General features: G+C 43.8%; 1 protein-coding gene and 1 non-coding gene across 4 annotated transcripts in view; both read right to left on the bottom strand.

Annotated features, from left to right (window-relative positions):
* LOC124552730 (calcium-binding mitochondrial carrier protein Aralar1) overlaps window positions 1–25,106 on the bottom strand; it is a 719,518-nt gene that overhangs the window by 494,323 nt on the left and 200,089 nt on the right. The window lies entirely within an intron of this gene.
* Window positions 18,771–18,845, bottom strand: Trnap-cgg. The gene has a single exon. It is a non-coding gene; the product is annotated as a tRNA-Pro (tRNA).

Consider the following 25,106-nt stretch of genomic DNA (forward strand, 5'->3'; position numbering starts at 1 on the left):
TTGGCAGACGGGCCAGCTCTGGCAGCGTGTCCAGTAAACACGGAGATCACAATGGCCGCCCTCTATTAAGGGACACGCAGCTTGGCACGTAGCAGCAACCGGCACGATTCAGCGTCCACTGTCGAGGGCATGTGAGGGCAAAGCTTCAACTGGTGATATATACATAGTGTCGCAGGAGGAATGGTCATTCGAGGCTCACAGGCTCTAAAATGCATACGTTGACAGCTGTGAGGACTTGTTCAGTATAAGAGATGTGTTCCACAGTAGCGATTACGAAGTGCCAGTATCGCTTAACGTACGTACTCTCATGTTCAGCAACACTTTGAACGACTAACGATGTGTTGTTGTTGTTGTTGTTGTTGTTGTGGGCCGGCCGTTGTGGCCGAGCGGTTCTAGGCACTACAGTCTGAGGCCGCGTGACCGCTACGGTCGCAGGTTCGAATCTTGCCTCAGGCATGGATGTGTGTGATGTCCTTAGGTTAGGTTTAAGTAATTCTAAGTTCTAGGGGACTGATGACCTCAGATGTTAAGTCCCAAAGTGCTCAGAGCCTTTTGAACAAATTTGAACCTAATATAATTCCCGCAGCATCACCCGATTTGATTCGACTCATTCTATTATCCTCGTTTTGCTTTTGTTGATGTTCAACTTATATCCTCCTTTCAAGACACTGACCATTCCATTCAACTGCTCTTCCAAGTCCTTTGCTGTCTCTGACAGAATTACAATGTCATCGGCGAACCTCAAAGTTAATATTTCTCCTACATGTATTTTAATTCCTATTCTGAGTTTTTCTTTTGTTTCCTTTACTGCTTGCTCAATATACAGATTGAATAACATCGTGGATATGTTGCAACACTACACTGTCTCACACCTTTCCCAACCACTGCTTCCCTTTCATGCCCCTCGACTGTTATTATTGCCATCTGGTTTCTGTACAAATTGTAAATACCCTTTCGCTCCCTGTATTTTACCCCTGCCACCTTCAGAATTTGAAAGACAGTATTCCAGTCGTACATTAGTATGTTCTGCAGAAATGATTAGCATTTCAGTCACCTCGGTTCACTGTGTGTCCTCTTGCCTAGTAGAGGCGCAGAGTCCGCCGTAGGCCTGATAACTTGTTCCATGCGTGATGGGATCGACGCGTATAAGGCGCGAATGGCGTCCTGTGCTATAGCCATGCATGCTGCATTCACCTGGTTCCAAAGTTCATCTGTGATGGTCGACATTGGGTTACAGCGTAGCACCTGTCGTTTCACCATACCCCACACATTTTCGATACGCGGCAAGTCTGGTGATTTGGTGGCCAGGGACAAAAGGCAGACATCCTGCGACATTAGGAAAGCATGTGTTCATGCCACAACATGTGGTCGTGCATTGTCTTGCTGAGAAATGGCGCCTGGGGCACACGAGTGGGCCTTCGGCTCCGAAAGATACGACTGTGATAGGTGTCCTGGATAGGTAGCAACTGTGATTTTTGGTCCTACGCAGTAGCACTCCTCACCGTAAGGACCTTGAGTACGCGCTGTGTCCTGTGCGAATGCAATCACTGTGATGCGGCTCCCCCTGTCGGCGGCGAATCACAATGCGGTCAACATTTTCAAAGAAACACAACCTGGGTTCGTTCCGAAACACTGTTTAATGCATTCCCGTCCCCAGTGACGTCGTTCCATACACCACTGCTTTTTAAGTGGTTTTTGACCCCATGAGAATTAGGAACCAATTTTTCCCATGCGATGTGGTACGATCTTGCCGTGGTGAACCGACTTTCCTAAGTAATGTGCCACAACTGTTGAGTGCCGAAATTGTGCAGTAATGCACATTAAAGAGCAAGGATGGTGTAATGTAAAAATCCAACAACAGCCGTCGTATAGCGATTCGTCTGTCATTTGTAGCCGACCCCATTTACGTTAAAAAGTTTACGGGGCCGTCTGATGGTAAAATTTTCGTTATTTATTTTATTTTATTTTGTTCCATGACGATCCCCTCTGCGTCAATAATGTGCTGTTCGAATTTGACGACATTCTGAGCAGTGGTTCTCTGTCTATAGCCTTTTCAAACTGGGACTTCAGCTATGGACATCCTGGACTTGCCAGTCACTGTAATGTGCGTGTAACATGTGCGGCAGCGAAATGGGCGATTTTGAAACCTCCACCAGCGATGCAATTTATTTACGGCTATATAAAAGAAGTACAAAATGAATTTACAATGCTCGCAGTTTGAAACTCTCATCACTTGAAAATGACATCGCGTAGCTGGCCGCCATTTTGCTTCACACACGTTTCACGTCTTTTACGGAAGTTAGACATCACATCTTGCAGGACTGGCTCTGGAATTTGATCAACTGCCTCGACTTTGACCCTTCAGTTCCTGGATAGTGTGTGGTGGCTCACACCAGAAGATGTGAGATTTCAAGTAGTCCCAAAGCGACAAAGCAAACGACGAGACCTTTGAGACCAAAAAAATGTCCCCGTTCTTGGAGATGAGAAGACCAGGAAAAATGTTCTGTAGCGCATTAATAGGATGTCGGGAGGCATGCAGTGTGGCTCCGTCTTCTTGGAAGATCAGCAAGCTCTCGCACGGGGAAATGGTTCAGCACGTGAACATAATATTCTGTGTTCACAGTTACGGCGCTGCCGCGATGATCTTAAAAAAAAAATGAGTTTAATAAAAAAAAAAAGAAATAAGGCGCCTGTGATTCCAAACGACGACACGCCGCACCACACTACCACTTTCTGACAGAAGCGGCGTTTCATGAAGCATTTCACGATCATCACGCGCGCAGTATCTAATGTTAACGAATCGTGACACACAAAAATTTAGTCTCGTCGCTCATGATAGGATTCTCCCACAGTTCCAACAATTCCCGGCAAAAGCTCTTTGGGAGGTCGTCCGCATTCAGTTTTTACACTATCTGAATTCTGTGTGGGCGGTATTACACTTCCTTGTGCAATATTCGCCGTACGCTGCGATCCCATGCGTCAAGTTGCAGAACGCCGGCTCAAGGCTTCTTCCAATCTTGTAAAATTTTCTTGTGTGCATACGCATTTCTCATTTCCATCACCTCTTTCGGTATCGTACCACCCTTCCTCAAACGTGCGACGGGACTAGGGCATGACGTGTGACATTGTAACGAGTACGGAGTACACGCTCCGCGGCCAAGTTTCTGTTGTTTTTGTAAAACGCCGTCACGTCTCTGGAACATGTAGGATGAAATGTATGACACATACGCGGTTCCTTGGTGGTGTAGAGCACTGAAGCTTCTTAGTCAATGCAATCTAAAGGTCCGGCCATTAATGTCACGCGTTTCGATACTCGCAATCTGACTCATCATTTCAGTGAACTACATTTTGAAGTTGAATGTATGTTGTTGAAGGTACGTAACAATAACATAACAGTTCATTAAAATTAAACTCACATAGGCAGGAACCTCGTTTTTACTATACTGATTTCAGGTTTAGGTTAGATTAGTGTTGTTTTAACGTCCCGTCGACAACGAGGTCATTAGAGACGGAGCGCAAGCTCGGGTTAGGGAAGGATTGGAAAAGAAATCGGCCGTGCCCTTTCAAAGGAACCATCCCGGCATTTGCCTGAAACGATTTAGGGAAATCACGGAAAACCGAAATCAGGATGGCTGGAGACGGGATTGAACTGTCGTCCTCCCGAATGCGAGTCCAGTGTGCTAACCACTGTATACTGATTTCAGTTTGAAGTTTTATGGAGCCCATTGTCTGGACTGTGGAAAAAAATAATTAAATAATGAACACAAGGTGTCTCCTTTAAACATGTAACACAAAATATAATAGATTAACAAGTAATACAGATATTGACGGAATGTTCCTACAAACATGGTAACTTAAAATGTTGTTTCCAGTTTTGACACACGTAATACACCTATATACGTGCACCACAGGAAAACACCAAGTAGCGGAATGCCTGGGGCTCAGGTTAAATTGGTTTTGAAAAAGCTGACGTCACCGAAAACCGGTTGTTTGTCAGCGATAACAACCATTCCTAGAGGGGGCCAAGCAATCAAAGGACTGCGTCCCCCAATTCAGCGGCCAGGACCCACGAAATCCCTCACAAGGTCGCATAATGGCCATCTGGTTGGAAGATCACGTCACGAGGAAGTTGTCGCACATCGTACAGCTCCAACACCTTCTGCTGCGGAGTTTATTACTCTCTCTCTCTCTCTCTCTCTCTCTCTCTCTCTCTCTCTTTCTTTTGAACGGCTCTCCATTAAAGATATCATAAAAAGTTTAGTAATATTATTTTTAACTGAAATGCTGGACTATATGGCATAATTTTTATTCCATATATAAAACGGTGTTTTTTCAGGAAAAATATATAAAAATGATGAAAATTAACGTAAAATCTTTTAAAAAATTCCGTATGAAAACCATTTTAAACTATACAACATTACCTTCGATTTCAATTTTATTTGAGAATTTTCCTTTGAATAGTTTCTGAGCTGCGGGTCTTAGATTCGTGTGATTTTATTATATTACGGTAGCTTTGAGACTAAAAAAACCGGAAGTATTTATCACAGCTGCGAGTTACCAAAAGATATTAACTTGACGTGTACTTTAGACCAGGGGCTCCCTAACTTTTCCTCTGGTGGATCACTCTGAGGAGCCTGGCACTTACCTGGAACACTTTACCGACTTTGAAGGCTAATACATTTTTTTTAAATGAGAAAATTTTATTTTAGCCTGCGATTACTTAAATTTTAAATCATAATTCATAACACAGAAATCACAATACAGGGTGATTCAAAAAGAGTACCACAACTTTAGGAATTTAAAACTCTGCAACGACAAAAGGCAGAGCTAAGCACTATCTGACGGCGAATTAAGGGAGCTATAAAGTTTCATTTAGTTGTACATTTGTTCGCTTGAGGTGCTGTTGACCAGGCGTTTGGTCCCTTTTTCTTCGAAGGTGCTACTGTAACTGGACTACAGTATCTGGAGATGTTAGAGAATTGGCTGTTCCCTCAGCTCGAACAAGAAGCACAACAATTCATATTTCAGCAGGATGGAGCGCCACCACATTGGCACTTATCTGTCCGTAACTACCTGAACGTCAACTACCCGAGGCGATGGATCGGCCGCCAGGCAGCCCGTGACAGAGCACTTCATCACTGGCCTCCAAGAAGCCCTGATCTTACCCCCTGCGATTTTTTCTTATGGGGGTATGTTAAGGATATGGTGTTTCGGCCACCTCTCCCAGCCACCATTGATGATTTGAAACGAGAAATAACAGCAGCTATCCAAACTGTTACGCCTGATATGTTACAGAGAGTGTGGAACGAGTTGGAGTATCGGGTTGATATTGCTCGAGTGTCTGGAGGGGGCCATATTGAACATCTCTGAACTTGTTTTCGAGTGAAAAAAACCTTTTTAAATACTCTTTGTAATGATGTATAACAGAAGGTTATATTATGTTTCTTTCATTAAATACACATTTTTAAAGTTGTGGTATTCTTTTTGAATCACCCTGTACAATTTTAAAAAGTAATTACTACTGATAAAATACAGAAAAAGAACCACCATGTTATTAATAGTTTTTCGCGGAGCATTTATTCACTTGCCGTGGTACGCACTTTGGGAAACCCTGCGTTAGACCACAAAATTGAACCCGGCCAAAAAGTGTTGTAGTCCGATTAACATTATTTCACAGTTGACGTCTGTCATTTAGTGCTACAGTGTTGCCATATCCGCCGTCGTCTACGGTTCGTTTATAGTCTACACACAAATATGGCGGGTCACTCCAAGATGCTGCTAATGTGTAGCGCGGAGCGATGTTGGAAGCGGCAGTCGCGAGGCACAGCGTGTCGAAAATGGGAGACGATATGCCTAGAGCAGATTTTAAGTGACCAATGGCTGAACTACGGCAGACGACGGGTTATATAGCACTCGTGTCCAAATCTAACCACCCTCGTGAAGTTCAGTGTATCCGAAAAACTGCGACCAACAGTCTGCGGCAGAATTAAAATCACGATCGCTTAAGGCTAACCTCTACGAGCAAACTCAATACCGAAAAATTTCTGTAATATTTTTATTTTCATAGCCAAATTTCGCAACAAAAATTTTGTTTCAGCTGTAGAAGCAAACTGTAATTGGCTATCCGAAACAGTCGTAACACTAGCTACACATGATGTTCGGTTACCACCCGTGGAGCAGTCCTGGTTTATACTTGGTTGCAGCTTATGGACGACTCAAGCAAATTCCAAACGAAAAAAGAATGATAGGAAGAAAAATAAGAGCAAATAAAAAGCCAGTACTATGATGAAAATGATACGTCAAAGAATTGGAAAGAAAAATAAATCCATTAAACAAATTAAGTGAATAAAAATGATGATCGAGATCTTTGGATTAGATTTAGAAAAATAATAAATTTATCTGTATTCGAACCACTGGCCTTCTATTCGTCAGAGTTGTGTGTTAACAACTACGCTATGCTTTTACACTAAAATAAACTGTCGTATTAATGACTCAGGTGTCACAGTTGCAAAGATTATTTGACAGCATTCATAAATTCTGCTTCACGCAATGTCGTGCTAAGCTTATGTAATACAAGCTGATCTCTGTGAGTATGCTAACTGTATGAATGACGCTGAATCGCATTTTGTACGGAAGGATCCAGTATTGTTTGGACAATGCTGTGTATGAAATATGTGTATTTCATTAGCATTGTGTGTGTATGTGTATGTGTATGTGTATGTGTGTGAGTGTGTGTGCGTGTGACGAAATAAATAGGCCAGACCCAGTATTCAGGATCCAATCACATCAAGAAGGAAAGCCGGACAAGGAACTGTAACTGAACTAACCAACTGTTCGATAAGGACAGAAGCTAAAGGAATGAATTAAAATTTGTGCCATGGTCAGGACTTGAACCCGGGTCTCCTGCTGACTAGGCAGATGTGCTAGCCGTTACAGCACCTTAGCGTTGTGGCTACCGCAGTTGCTTGCACTTCGTAAGTCCAATGCACTCCGTAACACAAAAGTCAATTCAAATCTTTAGCCCACTTGCCCCTTCTCATCTGACCAGTCGTTGCGGCATTTTTTTTTTCTTCATCGGTCTTCATTCTGGCCGGCCGGTGGGGCCGAGCGGTTCTAGGCGCTTCAGCCTGGAACTGCGTGACCGCTACGGTCGCAGGTTCGAATCCTGCCTCGGGCATGAATGTGTGTGATGTCCTTAGGTTGGCTAGGTTTAAGTAGTTCCAAGTTCTAGGGGACTGATGACCTCAGATGTTAAGTCCCATAGTGCTCAGAGCCATTTGAGCCATTTTTTGAGTCTTCTCTCAGGTTTGATGCGGCCAGCCACGAATTCCTCTCCTGTGCCAACCTCTTCACTTCAGAGTAGCACTTGCAACCCACTCCTCAATTATTTGCTGGATGTTTTCCAATCTCCGTCTTCCTCTACAGTTTTTGCCCTCTACAGCTCCCTGTAGTCCCATGGAAGTCATTCTCTGATGTCTTAACAAATGTCCTATCATCCTGTCTCCTCTACCTACCAATATTTTGCACATATTCTTTTCCTCTCCGATTCTGCGCAGAACCTCTTCGTTCCTTACCTTATCAGTCCACTTAATTTTCAACATTCGTCTGTAGCACCACATCTCCAATGCTTCGATTCTCTTCTGTTCCGGTTTTCCCACAAACTATGTTTCGCTACCATACAATTCTGTACTCCAGACAGCGACAGTTTAGCAACATTTCAGGTGTGACGTTGTGCGCTGTGATCGGAGGAAACCGGCTCCAACGCTTGGAGCGTCAACTATCAAGTAATTTCAATTGAACTGTAGGTTTCCTGCTGTTGTTACTGTTACTGTTGTTGTTGTTGTTGTTGTTGTTGTGGTGGTCTTCAGTCCAGAGACTGGTTTGATGCTCCATGCTACTATATCCTGTGCAAGCTTGTTCATCTCCCAGTACCTACTGCAACCTACATTCTTCTGAATCTGTTTAGTGTATTCATCTCTTGGTCACCCTCTACGATTTTTACCCTCCACGCTGCCCTCCAACACTAAATTGGTGATCTCTTGATGCCTCAGAACATATCCTACCAACCGGTCCTTTCTTCTAGTCAAGTTGTGCCACAAATTTCTCTTCTCCCCAATTCTATTCAATACCTCCTCATTAGTTATGTGATCTACCCATCTAATCTTCAGCATTCTTCTGTAGCACCACATTTCGAAAGCTTCTATTTTCTTCTTGTCTAAACTATTTATCGTCCACGTTTCACTTCCATACATGGCTACACTCCATACAAATACTTTCAGAAACTACTTCCTGACACTTAAATCTATACTCGATGTTAACAAATTTCTCTTCTTCAGAAAAACTTTCCTTGCCATTGCCAGTCTACATTTTATATCCTCTCTACTTCGACCATCATCAGTTTTTTGCTCCCCAAATAGCAAAACTCCTTTACTACTGTAAGTGTCTCATTTCCTAATCTAATTCCCTCAGCATCACCCGACTTAATTCGACCCACATTCGATTATCTTCGTTTTGCTTTTGTTGATGTTCATCTTATATCCTCCTTTCAATACACTGTCCATTCCGTTCAACTGCTCTTCCAAGTCCTTTGCTGTCTCTTACAGAATTACAATGTCATCGGCGAACCTCAAAGTTTTTATTTCTTCTCCATGGATTTTAATTCCTACTCCGAATTTTTCTTTTGTTTCCTTTACTGCTTGCTCAATATACAGATTGAATAACATCGGGGAGAGGCTACAACTCTGTCTCACTCCCTTCCCAACCACTGCTTCCCTTTCGTGTCCCTCGACTCTTATAACTGCCATCTGGTTTCTGTACATATTGTAAACAGCCTTTTGCTCCCAGTATTTTACCCCTGCTACCTTTAGAATTCGAAAGAGAGTATTCTAGTGAACATTGTCAAAAGCTTTCTTTAAGTCTACAAATGCTAGAAACGTAGGTTTGCCATTTCTTAATCTATTTTCTAAGATAAGTCGTAGGTTCAGTATTGCCTCACGTGTTCCAACATTTCTACGGAATCCAAACTGATCTTCCCCGAGGTCGGCTTCTACCAGTTTTTCCATTCGTCTGTAAAGTGGGTTCCGTCCCACGTCGCAAATGTTGGGCTTTCCCGCGACCTTTCCTATCGCGGACCAGGTGAAGGAAGAGCCAGGGAGTGTGACGTCACACTAGCGGCTTCCAGTGGCCGCTCGGTGTTTTGCGCCCTGTCCTCAGTGGATGCTGGTCTGGAGCTGCAGGCCGCGCTTGTTTCCTACCCTGCTTTGTGCTTTGTTTGCGCGGCAAACAGCAGTAAAATACACGGCCGCTAAACTCTGCCGCGACGCTAGGGGTCCTCTGTCTGCTCAGCTGCAAAACGCACAACAAAAAAATCTCCCGCGCGCACCTCTGACTGTCGCCGGCAGTCCCGCATGTTTTGCTCTGTTCCAGAGCGCCGCACCATGGGCCAGTTCGCTTCAAAACCTTAACACAATAGCAAAATGGCTATAAGAGCGTACGAGACTGTTCTTTTTAGATTTTTTAGGTCGCTGATAAGGAATCCGATGTAGGGCTGGTGGTTATCGCTACAAACAACTGGTTTTCGGTTACGGTGGCCCCTTACGAAAATCAACAGGAAATCGCATGGGTGGGGACGAAGGCTGTCCCCACATGCAGAGCAGTGTACAACGTACGAAAGTCTGCCGCCCTTCCCCACCAGTTTAGGGATGAGGCCTGATAGTTGACAAAATTTCACCACTCTGTTAACGCTGGTATCGATATCTGCGAGGACAGTGGGCAGATCTCCAGTGAGACCGAGGGCTGCCCTATTATCAGTATACAGGACACACGTAGCCACAATATGCTGAACTGAAAGCGGCACGCCACAAACTTCACAGAAAGGTGGATTCTCTCCCCCCCCCCCCCCCATCATCATCAATGTCGTGATCATCATCATCATCATCATCAATATCATCATCCATATCATCATCAATATCATCATCATCATTGACACACGAATCGCCCAATGTGGCACCAAGTGAAAAGACTTGCAACTTCCGTAAGGGGTAAGGGGGGGGGGGGGGCGGAGGGGCGACTCCCGGCCATTAATGCCATAAGATCATTTCATTTCATTCTGGACTCTACAGATGAGTGAATCCGAAGATGCCAGAAACCGATGGGCTACCACATGTATCATTTTCTCACGAGTAGGAGGATCTTCTTGGTAACGTCGGGTATACTTATTACGAATTTCTTGCACGTCTCCAGATAGCCGACCAATGGAAACAAAACAGCTTTGATTGTGGCGTGTCTGTGTATCAAAACTAAGTGGACTGATGTCGGCATCGGGCATTATTGAAGAATATTGTAAGACCGGTGAAGTTGGCATCCTGCTTTCGAGAAATACACTTTCTTCCCGAGTTCCTGATAGATATGTTTTAGTTCTAGATTTCAGCTGCATGTCGCGAAGAAAGAAAACAATATTACTTGGGCAAATTTTAATTTTTTAAAAAACGATTATTTGCCAATTTGCGGAAAAAATGTCCGAATTGGGAATAGCTCCTCAAGCATTCTACAGAAGACCCCACTGACATTTTTTGTTCAGATAATAGATTATGATAATTCCAGTAATGAAGGACGCAGTTTTTACTGTCTGGCATTGCCACACGTTAGAAAAACATGACCGTCCAATGAAAACCCGCAAATGTGCGGGCGCAGATACATTTAAACTCATGAACTATATTATTAAGGTAGTAGGAGGACCATTTATGGAAGTGGAACCAAGCAGAGAAAATTTTGTAGCCAACGGTTTCGTACGGAATCGGTAATTGTTTAGTTCCAAGTCGATACACGTCGTTACATTCGTTAAAAAAAAACCGTTAGCACGCCTTCTGGAGTGCCACCCATCTTATGGCTGATAACTACGCACGATCGCTGTCACCCATTACACAGGTCACATATATCTGAAAATTGTGTAGTGATCCGATTCACTGTTAACGCCATCAACAATCTTGGAACGTGTTGTATCGACTTGAGACTGGAATGATGCCAGCGCAATCTACACAAGATTTTGCGGGTCTAAAGTCGGAACTCGCACATTGCCTTTTGGTATTTTTTCCAGGTTTTGGAGCAATTTGGCCCACTGTTCGCCTTCGTGACTGCCTGCCCAACATCGGTATACACACTTCCGCCTACTGTTGATAAGCGTACGCTGTGCGCGCTAATCTGTCCTCCTCACTGTCAGTATCGTATCTACCGCGGTTATGACTAACACTGCAGTATGCCTCCTACAGGCAAATTCAAGACGTCTCTGGAGGAAAGAAAACTGCCTGTGTGAACATTAAGACATCAGATACAACAATATGGGATTCTGGGTCCGCCTTGGTGCAGAGCACTTTTGTTATTCATTTACTCTCAAACTAGTCTCAACGACGAATATCGCCATCATCAGTGCGTTCTTTGATTCTACGAGGTGCATTCAACTTCTAACGCCTCCGATTTTTTTTCTAATTAACTACTCACCCGAAATCGATGAAACTGGCGTTACTTCTCGACGTAATCGCCCTGCAGACACACACATTTTTCACAACACTGACGCCATGATTCCATGGCAGCGGCGAAGGCTTCTTTAGGAGTCTGTTTTGACCACTGGCAAATCGCTGAGGCAATAGCAGCACGGCTGGTGAATGTGCAGCCACGGAGAGTGTCTTTCATTGTTGGAAAAAGCCAAAAGTCACTAGGAGCCAGGTCAGGTGAGTAGGGAGCATGAGGAATCACTTCAAAGTTGTTATCACGAAGAAACTGTTGCGTAACGTTAGCTCGATGTGCGGGTGCGTTGTCTTGGTGAAACAGCACACGCGCAGCCCTTCCCGGACGTTTTTGTTACAGTGCAGGAAGGAATTTGTTCTTCAAAACATTTTCGTAGGATGCACCTGTTACCATAGTGCCCTTTGGAACGCAATGGGTAAGGATTACGCCCTCGCTGTTCCAGAACAAGGACACCATTTTTTCAGCACTGGCGGGTACCCGAAATTTTTTTGGTGGCGGTGAATCTGTGAGCTTCCATTGAGCAGACGGGCGCTTTGTTTCTGGATTGAAAAATGGCATCCACGTCTCATCCATTGTCACAACCGACGAAAAGAAAGTCCCATTCACGCTGTCGTTGTGCGTCAACATTGCTTGGCAACATGCCACACGGGCAGCCATGTGGTCGTCCGTCAGCATTCGTGGCACCCACCTGGATGACACTTTTCGCATTTTCAGGTCGTCATGCAGGATTTTGTGCACAGAACCCACAGAAATGCCAACTCCGGAGGCGATCTGTTCGACAGTCATTCGGCGATCCCCCAAATCAATTCTCTCCACTTTCTTGATCATGTCGTCAGACTGGCTTGTGCGAGCCAGAGGTTGTTTCGGTTTGTTGTCACACGATGTTCTGCCTTCATTAAACTGTCGCACCCACGAACGCACTTTCGACAAATCCGTAACTCCATCACCAAATGTCTCCTTCAACTGTCGATGAATTTCAATTGGTTTCACACCACGCAAATTCAGAAATCGAATGATTGCTCGCTGTTCAAGTAAGGAAAACGTCGCCACTTTAAGTATTTAGAACAGTTCTCATTCTCACCGCTGGCGGTAAAATTCCATCTGCCGTATGGTGCTGCCATCTCTGGGACGTATTGACAATGAACGCGGCCTCATTTTAAAACAATGCTCATGTTTCTATCTCTTTCCAGTCCAGAGAAAAATAATCGGAGGCCTTAGAACTTGAATGCACCTCGTAAAACATTCAGAAATAACATACTCATAAAACATTGTAAAACGTCATTGGGTGTGTACCGTTTGGTTCCAAATATGGTTTTCTGTGAATAATTTCGTAATACCTTATCTACTATGCGTCACAGCATGTTTTTACGATTGTTGTCGCTGTTTCCAGCATATTTTCTGCGGTTTTTTTTCGAAATCATCATCTCATCTGCAGTTGTAAGAGTGGCTGTTAGTAAACAGACACAACGTGAAATTACGTACGTCAGCGTTATAAAATTGGGTTTTCGGCAGTTTTGTGGATACAGTTTTGGTGCGTTATAGGTTGTTACGTAGTTTGTCATGTACTCATGTTTGTAGGGTGGCTTTTGAGCACATAAGAAAGTAACCTTCGCACCTTGTTCGTAATCCAAAACATTATGCCAACTTGGGTGTTCACTTGTGTTGTGAGAAATGTATCGCATATTGCAGAAAAGTTATTAAAATTGCAGCGGGAGTTCTGACGACTTCCGTTCCTTACTTATGGTCTGTGTGTGATGGAAAGATGGCTTTTGGTGTGTGTGTGTGTGTGTGTGTGTGTGTGTGTGTGTGTGTGTGTGTGTGTGTGTGTGTTTTCGTTTATTACATTTTGTCCTTCCACTATAATCTTTGTATGTAATCATTTTTTCCTTTGTTAGTTTTCGGCATAAACTTATGCTGTGTTTCAGGATGTGTAGGTCACTTTCGATATTAGAAGGGTTGTGATTTTTTTTTCATTAGGTGTTCTGGAAAAGTGGAACGTGTGCTGTCACTCTTTAAAGCTCTCATGTGCTCTGTGAACCATGTTCGTAAATTTCTGCTTGTTTGTCCTATGCATTGGGCCTGACATGTCAGTTGGTATATTCCAGCATTGCTTAATTTGTCTGATGTTCTTTTGTCTGGTCTTAGCCATTGTAGAGCTGTGTTGTTTGTTATGAATATTACTGTACGCCTTGCTTTTTCAATATGTTTCCAGTTGTACGTGCTATTCTATTATTCTACGTTAGTATGTACCGTCTGTTTCTTTTTCCTGATGATGTGTGGTCTGCTGTGTTGTCTGCGTGTTCTGCTTTTGCGTTTTCAGATCCTTGAGTGCAGATGACATGATGTATGCCGAGACAAATGGCGGCAACAGAAAGAAAAACGCAGAAAATATGTCGGAAACAGCGGTAACAATTGTAAAACCATGCTGTGGCGTATAGTAAATGTACTAACATACTAATAAATTATTCACAGAAAACAATATTCGGGACCAAACAGTACACATGTAATAACGTTTTATTATACTTCTGCATGTTTTAGAATCAAAGAACGCACTGATGATGGCGATATTCGTCGCTGAAACTAGTTTGTGAATGAATAAATAAATGAATAAATAAATAAATAAATAAATAGATAAATAAATAAATAAACAGCTAAAGTGTTCTGCATCAAGATGGACCCACAATCAGCTATTATTGTTTTTGTATGCAAACACGGACCATAAGAAGTGTTTCAAGACAACATTATTAAGAGGTCAGATGACAAGCAACCAAGCCGTTCAGCAAACAAGGGAAGGCTAGAAGATGGAAAGAATACACAGAAGGGCTATAACAACACAAAGAACAAGAAGATAAAATTATGAAAACATAACACGCAAAAGTAATGAAGACGAAATGTGCGCAGATATACGAGCGCGTGCTGAAAAGTAATGCCACAGAATTTCTTCATGTGAAAACTCGAAGCTTTTTAAATAAAACAAACTTCATTAACGTTTTCCATCTGTATACTCCATGTCCACATATTTATTTCTCAACATAGTCACCCTGACGACGAAGACATTTCTCCCAAAGGGAGACCAGTTTGATGATGTATGTATGTAGTATGTATGTATGTATGTATTGAACTGGGGACCTAGAAACGACGGAGAGGCTTCGTCCCCGCCGTCGCCCTCAGTGGTTCACAACCCCACAATTGGCTACAGCAGTCCACTCATCCCACCGCCGCCCCACACCATACCCAGGGTTATTGAGCGGTTCGCCCCCCAACATGTAAAACGGCCAGTACACAATGATATGCGAAATTGTTAAAAGTTTCTATGCTTTATATTTTATTGCATTAGTACCTAATAGTGCTAGTGTTACAGACTATTTCAGACGCCAATTAAAGAAATGTGTTGTGTCAGCTTAGCTGTTGCCAAGTAAGCAGCACATCTTAAATGCGCCAGCAAACGTATGGTGCTGACGAATGAAGGAGTTTCAAAAAAGAAGTGACTAGGTGCGTTTGCCGTTGCAAAGCAACTCGACTGAGGCGGAAAACACGGCAAGTGTGAACGTAAAAAAATAAATACTTCTAGTTGCTGGCATTTTCTCTTTTTCCTCCTTTTGAAACGTTCGTTTGAAAGCGACTCCTATTCCAGCGAGGAAAGTTCGCGCCGTCTGTGTACAGAAACTAAAGTGCTCGACATTTTGCAGTACTCACACAGGCTTCTCAGTGGTTTTTCCCGACACTGAAAGCGATGCACAATCCTTTTCTCCTTTGCGTCTTCTGTTTCGCTTCTCATAAACCTAAACTGCAACTTGAGATGAGACACGAAAAGTAAAAAAAATAAATCCTTTGTGTCGTTTTCCAGTGCGAGGGAATGAAAGACGAGAAAGTGAAAAAAAGAAACAGTTTAACATTTTTATGGCAATGCCCAACGAATATTATGCATTTTTTAAAAAGGTACCTGTCTTTACTCGGCAGCAGAGAAATGCGGTTGTCCGAAGTTAAAGTTTCAGCGTTTACACAAACAACTGCAGCTAACAGAAACACTGCTTCGGACATATTTCCACTGAAATATAAGCATTATATGCTAAAACCTCGCTAATTCAAAGGAGCTGTTCTGAGCATCTTACTGTATTAATTAACCCTTTGTTCCCTAGTTGTTTTTGCCCCAAACCACAATTTTACACATTTTTTTCAGATACCAGTGCGTTCAGCGTGAACAACCGATGCTAAACAAATTGGTACTTAAAACACAATGAATAAAATTTTAGTTTAGGGCCAAAACACGGCGCCTCAAATGGTTGAAGAGCATAACATGAACATGACACTCTTAAGTTAGACTGAAACACAGAGATTACGTATCGTCTACAGAAAATCGGTTGCCGCTACTGATGGGTTTTATGCAACAAGCAGCACCTTCAAATTCTGTTCACAAAATTTTCATACTCTCACGCTTGCAATGTGCAAGCTATTAGTCCGACAGAAAAAATTAACAGGACCTTTCTATAGGAAATTTAATGCAGTTAAACTATGTACTAGGGTACATTTTCGCTAGAGGCCATGCTTTCCAGTTTTTTATGAGAAACGTACAGAATTGAGCTTCAAATGTACACCCACTCCCACGTTAGTCTCCAACCTGTCAGGATTTCTAATATGTTTTTCATGGCACTCTCTCCTACCACTTAACATAAATTTGCAACTGCACGAATTATTTTCCACATGTGACCTTTTTTGTCTAAATAGATTGGCCTTATTACAACTCTGGTTTAGTTGAACGTTTACAAATTGTAAAACTGACGTTTGTGTAAATTTCAGCTAAGGATTTTGTGAATTTTAACATCATAAAATAAACAATTACATCGTTCTATTCGTCAGGCGTTCTGACTACGAAGGGTTAATTTTGGATTGAAATTTCGATGTAATTGGTTTTAGTTAACGTTAAAAAAACTTTTCTGTCATTGTCACCACGGGTACACTTAAATTAATGTTAATGGAATGCCCGACTATGCTGGGGGCGTAATAGGCCAATCAATAGAGGCCAGAAAATGTCGAACGTCGGAAATGGTTGGTGTAGTCGGACATTCTTGTAAAGAGGTAGGAGGGAGTGCCATGAACAACAGAAGAGAGCATGGGGGTGCAGATGCGCTTCAAGGTCACTGTTGTACGTTTTTCTAGAATAACTCGAAAACCGTGGCCTCCAGCGAAAAGTTATTCCAGTACAAAATTTAAATTTCGTACTAAAAGGTCCTGCTCATGTTTTCTGTACGACTTATAGTTTCCCATTAGCGAGTGGGAGAATACGGAAATCTCGAGCGTGGCATTGAAAGGCATCGCGGGTTGCATAAAACCTTTCAGTAGGGGTAGCTGAATCACCGTGTATGTAGTGTGAAGAACTTTTATTACGAAACTAAGGGAAACAAAAGATTCTTTTCTTTTAACCTATGATACAGGCAAAAACTACTGTATATTAAATTTCGCTAAATTTTATTCCAGTACAGTAATTCGATGTCCTGGAGAAACTTACTCCTGCAGGTACAAACAGTACTTTGAAAGTCTATATATAGTATATTATTGATTTTTGTGGAAAAAAAATCAGTTATTTTATGCAGTATATTTTCAGCATATAATATTCAGCAAATAGGTCGCTATCGTCCATCCATTTGTTTCATGATTCGAAAGTAGCTGTGCACACTCTTCATGATGTTCTGCATTTCCTACGCTGTGCAGAATGGAACGCCAGTTTTGACTCTATTGCCAGATGCGTCGTGGTCGTCGTCATATACAAAGATGCGATCGATCTGTAGTGCATTGGACGATCTCGTACAACACTGCACCTAAAAATGTAATTAACAGTAACTGTATCGGAAGAAAACACTAAACTATGTTGACACAAAAGTGATTGACTTTCACACAGAGTTCACAGATCTCGACACATCCTGATTAGTCGCCGCATAAGAAAAGCGTCAAGACTTGGGGTGACACACTAAACCAGGAGTGGTGTGTAGGATTGTAATACATGCCTTATTACCAATTTCTGTAATTAATTGTTAGATGGCATGTCACACCAATTTTCAGTTCCAGGAAGCTGCTAGGAGATGTCAGTAGAGTGGTACAAATGTGTTTTTGTATCTTTAGTTGTGCATAGTTCGTGAGGTGCTGTTTAAAGAAGTTTGTGGTCGCTAGCGTTTATGAAATCCCAACACGCCATTTTCGCCCTACAAGAAGTAGTAGTAGTAGTAGTAGTAGTAGTAGTAGTAGTAGTAGAAGAAGTCAACGAAGCTATTTCATTGTATTTTTGTTCATATTTGGCGTAAGATGTGATATTCGATGATATGATGATGATGAGGTCCCATACTCCTCGACAGAGCGTAGGGGACGATGCGGGAGACCCGCACCGCCGTACTGGGCAACGTCTTAGCGGAGGTGGTTTCCCATTGCCTTCCTCCGACCATAATGGGGATGAATGATGATGATGAAGACGACACAACAACACCCATTCATCTCGAGGCAGGTGAAAATCCCTGACCCCGCCGGGAATCGCACCTGGGACCCCGTGCTCGGGAAGCGAGACCACGATCTGCGGACATTCGATTATATAATTAACAGAAAATATTGATACGCCTAGTTCGAAGCTTCGACTGGACCTTTCACATGGTCTTAAGGACTCAGTTAACCCCACAGCTCTCTGCTGTCACTTCCTCTCGATCCTTGACATGTACGGTGACCATGAAGTGGTTTACAGTGACGGCTCGATGGCTGATGGTCACGTTGGCTTCACGTATGTTCATGGAGGACATACTGAACAGCACAGCCTGCCAGAGTGCTGCAGTGTTTTCACTGCAGAGCTGGCGGCCATATCTCGTGCTCTTGAGCGCATCCGTTCATGCCCTGTCGAGCCGTTTCTTCTCTGTACTGGCTCCTTGAGCAGCCTACAAGCTGTCGACCAGTGCTACACCGCCATACTATGGTAGCGACCATCCGGGAGTCCATCTGTGCCCTTGACCGGTCCGGTCGTTCCGTGGTGTTGGTGTGGACCGCGGGCCACGTCGGAATCCCAGGATATGAACTTGCCGACAGGCTGGCCAAACAGGCTACACGGAAACCGCTTCTGGGGATCGGCATCCCTGTTGAACCCTGGTACTACTCAATTCTTTAGAAAATCAAAAATTAGAATCTCACCACAATTATTTAAAGGAAATAGGAAGCCCGGGATCACTGGTGATGAACAAGCTTGTGATTGAAACTTCCTGGTAAATTAAAACTATGTGCCGGACCGAGACTCGAACTCGGGACCTTTGCCTTCCGCGGGCAAGTGCTCTACCAACTGAGCTACCCAAGCACGACTCACGCCCCGTCCTCACAGCTTTACTTCCGCCAGTACCTCGTCTCCTACCTTGCAAACTTTACAGAAGCTCTTCTGCGAAGCATGCAGAACTAGCAGTCCTGGAAGAAAGGATATTGCGGAGACATGGCTTAGCCACAGCCTAGGGGATGTTTCCAGAATGAGAATTTCACTCTGCAGCGTAGTGTGCGCTGATGCGAAACTTCCTGGCAGATTAAAACTGTGTGTCGGACCGAGACTCGAACTCGGGAGTCCCGAGTCCCGAGTTCGAGTCTCAGTCCGGCACGCAGTTTTAATCTGCCAGGAAGTTTCACATCAGCGCACACTCCGCTGCAGAGTAAAGCTCTCATTCTGGAAGCTTGCGATTGTTTTACAATTTTAATTTGACTCAAAACAGACTTTATTATAAACTTCGATTAGGACATTTGCCCTCTTACTGATGCAATATACAAATCTTCACTTTAACTGAATTACATAAACACAAATAAGAATCATATTTTGCGTCCGCAACCAAAATCATAGCTAGAAGGCACGGTGAATAATCAATCATAAACAATCGTTCTTGTTTAACCATATCTCAAAAGACTAGTAGCACTATAGACTTCCAACCCAAAGTTACACAGTCACACAATACCACAACTTCATAAAAAAAAAAGATCTTAAAGCTTAATACAACTAAACTGCCCACATAAAGCTCCACAGTGAAACATGCTTATATTAAAAACGCAAAGTGGGTCAACAAAGGTCGCAAAACTGACACACAGCAAAAATAACAAGTTGCACATTCATTAAAGATAGACAAATGATTAATAGAAGTGTTAAATAAGAATGGCTAGTAATAGCTCAACCAGTAAAATATCTTGCAGGAACGCTAATATTAACAAAGCGGCCTCACTTAACTTTAAAGAACAGCGTTAAGGCCCACAGCAGTATTTGGAAGCAGTGACGCTACGGCCGGCAGGCAATACGAGTGTTCATCTACATCTACATCTATACTCCGCGAGCCACCTTACGGTGTGTGGCGGAGGGTACTTATTGTACCACTATCTGATCCCCCCTTCCCTGTTCCATTCACGAATTGTGCGTGGGAAGAACGACTGCTTGTAAGTCTCCGTATTTGCTCTAATTTCTCGGATCTTTTCGTTGTGATCATTACGCGAGATATATGTGGGCGGTAGTAATATGTTGCCCATCTCTTCCCGGAATGTGCTCTCTCGTAATTTCGATAATAAACCTCTCCGTATTGCGTAACGCCTTTCTTGAAGTGTCCGCCACTGGAGCTTGTTCAGCATCTCCGTAACGCTCTCGCGCTGACTAAATGTCCCCATGACGAATCGCGCTGCTTTTCGCTGGATCATGTCTATCTCTTCTATTAATCCAACCTGGTAAGGGTCCCATACTGATGAGCAATACTCAAGAATCGGACGAACAAGCGTTTTGTAAGCTACTTCTTTCGTCGATGAGTCACATTTTCTTAGAATTCTTCCTATGAATCTCAACCTGGCGCCTGCTTTTCCCACTATTTGTTTTATGTGATCATTCCACTTCAGATCGCTCCGGATAGTAACTCCTAAGTATTTTACGGTCGTTACCGCTTCCAATGATTTACCACCTATGGCATAATCGTACTGGAATGGATTTCTGCCCCTATGTATGCGCATTATATTACATTTATCTACGTTTAGGGAAAGCTGCCAGCTGTCGCACCATGCATTAATCCTCTGCAGGTCCTCCTGGAGTACGTACGAGTCTTCTGATGTTGCTACTTTCTTGTAGACAACCGTGTCATCTGCAAATAGCCTCACGGAGCTACCGATGTTGTCAACTAAGTCATTTATGTGTATTGTAAACAATAAAGGTCCTATCACGCTTCCCTGCGGTACTCCCGAAATTACCTCTACATCTGCAGATTTTGAACCGTTAAGAATGACATGTTGTGTTCTTTCATCTAGGAAATCCTGAATCCAATCACAAACCTGGTCCGATATTCCGTAAGCTCGTATTTTTTTCACTAAACGTAAGTGCGGAACCGTATCAAATGCCTTCCTGAAGTCCAGGAATACGGCATCAATCTGCTCGCCAGTGTCTACGGCCCCACGCCTTGTGCACAGGGTCACATAGCAGGCGGTATATATTGATATATAGTCCGACCGGCCTCACAATGCGCGGTCCTGACAAGAATCCATAACCGCACCGATGCCAGGAAAGGAGCAGACTTAACAAATGGCCTGAAGCACAAATAGATTGCAAAGAAAACAAGGTCAAATCACAGCCACACTGGAATATATAATAAGCATGCCCGCAAATTCTTATGGAGCAGCACTCTAACATTACCCCTCCGCCAGTAAATTTGCAGGAAACTTAGAGATCACTTCCAGTTGCCTTAAGGCACTTTCAACATTAAATAAACATACGAAATGCTGCCGTGACAAATGATACGACTGCTGGGCGCGTACACAACGGCAACCAGTCCCCAAGCGGTCAATGTTGTGGACTGACAAGACAGCCAGTGCACAGTGACGGGTAACCGAAAGTCACGCGCTTAAACTCACGCAGGATGGCGTGAGGTCTGAAACAGGATACTTAATGAATGCTATAAAGAAAAGTACGTAGCTTCTGGAATACTTCAATCCATCATTTGAATACATCGTTCTGGACGGTACGTTCGAGACTATAAACTGTTAATGGCGCCTTGCTAGGTCGTAGCCATTGACTTAGCTGAAGGCTATGCTAACTATCGTCTCGGCAAATGAGAGCGTAATTCTCAGTGAACCATGGCTAGCAACGTCGGCTGTACAACTGGGGCGAGTGCTAGGACGTCTCTCTAGACCTGCCGTGTGGCGGCGCTCGGTCTGCAATTACTGACAGTGGCGACACGCGGGTCCGACGTATACTACCGGACCGCGGCCGATTTAAAAGCTACCACCTAGCAAGTGTGGTGTCTGGCGGTGACACCACAGTCAATATGTCCTAAAACAAGTTAAAACTTGCATGAAAACCACTTAAAACACACACTCCACAGATGATGAGAAACGAAATGAGGAACATCAGCCTCCTTAAAACAGCCACTGTGAAACCAAGTTCAGAACCATCTCCGGCAGCTACCCATGCCACAATAAGTTTCAAGAATCTTTTTAGTTAAACACAGAAGAAAAGTGATACGTAACTTGGAGCTTGCAGATTGCGAGCTGGGAAGCTGTTCAGCGTGAGACGACGAACCCACCACAGTTCTGCACGTCAAGGCGCCCAGTGATCGGCACCGTACATCCGGCGCGCCAAAAGACAAGGGCGGCGAGCACGGCGAGGCCCGTGCACCACGGTCAGGGACGCGGGGTTGTTATCGACACAAGTTGGCTCGTTGAGCGCCGACCGGAGACTCTGCCGTCACACTTTCATCCGGAAAAGATAGCAAGACAGCCGAATATCGATATCAGCGATGCAAGTAGAACACCCTAGGGCCAGCCGCCACGGCTCACTTATAATTGACCTGCGATCATTATTACGCCGCGAGATTGATCAGCTTTGGGAGACGGAACGGCATAATCTCAGTACGCACAACAAACTGTGTGCCATTAAGGAGACTATGAATGTGTGGAAGACCTCCATGCAGGCCTCTCGCAGGGAATGTGTGGTTCTCTGCCGGCTCCGCATTGGCCATACGTGGCTAACACATGCATACCTACTCTGTCGCCAGGACCCATATGACTGCCGTCCACATTTTGCTGGAATGCCCACTTTTATCATCTCTGCGGTGGACTTTTAACCTTCCCAGCACCCTACCTTCGGTGTTGGGCGACAATGCCTCAACAGCAGATTTAGTTTTACGTTTTATTCGTGAGGTTTTTTTTATCGTACCATATAAGGGTGAGCATTTAGACTTCTCTCTGAGGTCGCCACTCTCCCTCCATTTTCGCTCTGTCGCACTTTATTTGCATTTGTTTGTACTGGTGGTCGTCTTTTCCCTACATCATCTCACCTTGTCTACTTGGGATGGACATTTTAATGTGTTGCGGAGTGGCTGGCTCATCCTCTTATTATTGTGATCAGCCAGCCCAGACCATCTGCTCTATGGTTTTAATTCTTTCTTCTACTTTTCCTTGTGGTGTATGTTTTCCCCGTTTTTTGTTCGTTCCATTATTTTTTTTTTTTTTGGGTGTTGGGTGTTTTTGTTCCCTGAGCCTTGCTTGCGTTAGAAGAAAAGGACTGATGATCCTGTAGTTTGGTCCCTTTATACCTCAAACCAACCAACCAACCGATGGCTCCATCTGGGGTAGAAGGGGAACAACTGTGAGCACTGATTGCGACTACTTGATGAGAGGCCTATCGATTTTAATGATGGAAATAAAGATGATACTGTTATTGTCAGAGATCAAGACACAACAAAGCAGGAAGAAGATGAAGACGAGGTCTGTTTTAGTTATCTAGTTATTAGCTAGAAAAAATAACTAAGTCAGTAAGGGGAAAATAAATAATGAACCACGAAACGTTTTCGCGTAATGATTGTGTTTCGATACGATCCATACATAAAACATTTGTTGACTATTTTTATTTTTTCGTATGTGTTACATGGTCATTTTACAGTCTTATTTAAGGAATGAATACGTAAAAGGTTAAACATACTCAGACATATACGCAACGTAAACAAGAAAATAAAGAGTCCATAGAGAAGATTATACACTACTGGCCATTAAAATTGTTAGACCACGAAGATGACGTGCTACAGACGCGAAATTTAAGACAGGAAGAAGATGCTGTGACATGCAAATGATTAGCTTTTCAGAGCATTCATTCACACAAGGTTGGCGCCGGTGGCGACACCTACAACGTGCTGCCATGGGGAAAGTTTCAAACCGATTTCTCATACACAAACAGCAGTTGACCGGCGTTGCCTGGTGAAACGTTGATATGATGCCTCGTGTAAGGAGGCGATGCGTACCATCATGTTTCCGACTTTGATAAAGGTCGGATTTTAGCCTATCGCCAATCCGGTTTATCGTATCGCGACATTGCTGCTCGCGTTGGTCGAGATCCAGTGACTGTTAGCAGAATATGGAATCGGTGAGTTCAGGAGGGTAATACGAAACGCCGTGCTGGATCCCAACGGCCTCATATCACTAGCAGTCGAGATGACATGCATCTTATCCGCATGGCTGTAACGGATCGTGCAGCCACGTCTCGATACCTGAGTCAGCAGAAGTTTGCAAGACAACAACCATCTGCACGAACAGTTCGACGACGTTTGCAGCAGCATGGACTATCACCTCGCAGACCGTGGCTGCGGTTACCCTTGACGCTGCATCACAGACAGGAGCGCCTGCGATGGTGTACTCAACGACGAACCTGGGTGCACGAATGGCAAAACGTCATTTTTTCGGATGAATCCGGGTCCTGTTTACAGCATCATGATGGTCGCATCCGTGTTTGGCGACATCGCGGTGAACGTACATTGGAAGCGGGTATTCGTCATCGCCATACTGGCGTATCACCCGGCGTGACGGTATGGGGTGCCATTGGTTACACGTCTCGGTCACCTCTTGTTCGCACTGACGCCACTTTGAACAGTGGACGTTACTTTTCAGATGTGTTACGACCCTGTGGCTCTACCCTTCATTCGATCCCTGCGAAACGCTACATTTCAGTAGGATAATGCACGATCGCATGTTGCAGGTCCTGTACGGGCCTTTCTGGATACAGAAAATGTTCGACTGCTGCCCTGCCCAGCACATTCTCCAGATCTCTCACCAATTGAAAACGTCTGGTGAATGGTGGCCGAGCAACTGGCTCGTCACAATACGCCAGTCACTACTCTTGATGAACTGTGGTATCGTGTTGAAGCTGCATGGGCAGCTGAACCTGTACACGCCATCCAAGCTCTGTTCGACTCAATGCCCAGGCGTATCAAGGCCGTTATTACGGCGAGAGGTGTTTGTTCTGGGTACTGATTTCTCAAGATCTATGCACCCAAATTGCGTGAAAATGTTATCACATGTCAGTTCTAGTACAATATATTTGTGCAATGAATACCCGTTTATCACCTGCATTTCTTCTTGGTGTAAGAATTTTAATGACCAGTAATGTAAGTGAATATCTGGGTCTCTTAACCACGCCACAGCTCTTCGTGTAACCAAATGCGGGTCGATGACTCGACTAGGAAATTTTCGTACTATACACTCTTCAATCAGGTGCCGCATAGTTTGCACACGATCACGACAGCCACGCGAACAGTCATACAAACCGTAAATGTCCTGTACAACCACGC

This window comes from Schistocerca americana, chromosome 10 (genome assembly GCF_021461395.2).
Source record: "Schistocerca americana isolate TAMUIC-IGC-003095 chromosome 10, iqSchAmer2.1, whole genome shotgun sequence".
In the NCBI taxonomy this organism is placed as follows: domain Eukaryota; kingdom Metazoa; phylum Arthropoda; class Insecta; order Orthoptera; family Acrididae; genus Schistocerca; species Schistocerca americana.